This window comes from Choloepus didactylus, chromosome 8 (assembly GCF_015220235.1).
Source record: "Choloepus didactylus isolate mChoDid1 chromosome 8, mChoDid1.pri, whole genome shotgun sequence".
NCBI classification, from domain to species: Eukaryota; Metazoa; Chordata; class Mammalia; order Pilosa; family Megalonychidae; genus Choloepus; species Choloepus didactylus.
The window spans coordinates 56,863,270-56,865,168 of record NC_051314.1 but is presented as its reverse complement, the minus strand read 5'-3'; the positions used below and the strand labels follow the sequence as shown (position 1 = coordinate 56,865,168).

At 40.8% G+C, this 1,899-nt stretch overlaps 1 pseudogene; it reads left to right on the top strand.

Moving 5' to 3' along the window:
• The first annotated feature begins 745 nt into the window (after window positions 1–745).
• On the top strand, window positions 746–1,585 carry LOC119542640 (annotated as a pseudogene).
• Window positions 1,586–1,899: the final 314 nt, after the last annotated feature.

Sequence of the window (1,899 nt, the reverse complement as noted above, 5' to 3'; positions counted from 1 at the left end):
TACCTGTTTTGGTTTGCTAAAGCTGATGAAATGCAATATACCAGAAATGAACTGACTTTTAACAATGAAGATTCATTAGCTTACAAGCTTACAGTTCTAAGTCCATGAAAATGTCAAAATTAAGTATCAACAGGACAATGCCTTCTTCCTGAAGACTGGCTACTGGAGAACTTGGTCTCCTTTGTTGGACAGCAAGGCATACGGAGACGTCTGCTGGTCCTTCTCTCCTTTGTTTTGTTGCTTTCAGCTTCTGGCTAGAGTGGCTTCCTCTCTCAGCTTCTGCATGTTTCTCTCTTTTAGCTTCTGTCTCTCTTAGCTTCTGTGGGGTCTTCTTCCTTTTAGCTTCTCTTCTTTCTTTTATCCTCTTATAAAGGACTCAAGTAAGAGGATTAAGATCCACCTTGAATGACATGGTCACATCTCAATTAAAATAAGCTAATCAAAGGGTCCCATCTACAATAGGTTTATACCCATAGAAATGGATTAAAAGAACTCAATCTTGCAGCCTAGTGTAGATCATGTTGCCAGTGGCAGCCCTTACTGCCGAGGAAACAGTAGCCTAGGACAGTTGGCCATTAAGTGACACTGATTCTCCCCTATCCATCAGATCCCTGAGAAGAAGACACCTCCAATTCAGTGTGAAGGGTTGCAGAAGGGGCTAGTGAACTTGAATTCACTCTGGGAGTGGGGGAGTGGAAGTTCCCACCCCAGACAGAGAGTAGAGAGGTGGCAGCCACAGTTGATTATGGAAGCTTCCCACAAAAGTGACTCTTCAGAGACAGCACCCAACCAAGTTCAACTGTTCAGGGAGCTCATATCTCTCATAGTGCTCAACAGGCATCATCCTTATCAGAAAGTGAGGAGTCTCAGGACTCATCTGACAGCACAGGCTCCTCACAGAAAACCCATGGGATTCTAGCACAGTGCCCATCTTACAGAAATATTTTGAAAGACTTATCTTCTGAAGATATATGGGGCAGAAAAGGAGATGGAGAATACCCTAGAGTCTCTACTGTCACTTCTATGTCTGCTCCAACTCTCATCTGTCAGACTAGCACTGGCCAGTACATTCCCATTGCTCCAAATGGAGCCTTACAGCTTGCCAGTGCAGGCACAGTTGGAGTACAGGGACTTCAGATGCTAACCATGACAAATTCAGGCAAGGTACAGCAACAGTTCTCCAGTATGCACAGACCTCTGATGGACAGCAAATACTTGTGCCCAGTCCCAGGTGGTTGTACAGACTGCTTCAGGAGATATGCAGACATATCAGATCGATACCACACCTACCACTACTTCACTGCCACAAACTGTGGTAATGATATCACCTGTGATTCTTACGTCTCTGACAACTAAGACAGATGGCCCCCAATTGAAAAGAGAAGTAAGGTTAATGAAAAGCTGAGAGTTTGCTCAAGATTGTCGCAGAGAGAAGAAAGAATAGGTGAAATGCCTGGAAAATCAACTTGCAGTCCTGGAAAATAAAAATAAAGCTTTAATAGAAGAGTTAAAAACTTTGAAGGATCTTTATTCCCATAAAGGTGTTTCACTCTTAGGAAAGAAATATTTTTGCGGACTTGCCTAAAGGATAGATGGATTTCTTTTCTTTTTAATGGAGTTTTATAAATTAAAATGTAAACAATGAAGCTTTTTATTTAGGCTTTTGCAGTTCAAAGATAAATATATCATGCAAGAGTTCTGGTGACAGAGGATAAAGTGGGAAATGACCTCGAGGAAACTACTAGCTTTACAAATTAAACATCGAGAAACAGAAAGTGAACTCTCAACAATTTGAATTTTCTAAATAACAGTAGTTGTCAATAATCCAAAAAATGGCAAATAAAGAGAAAATTTGGTAGAATGAGTTTTTTTAATATATCAATTTACCTTATAGGTTTG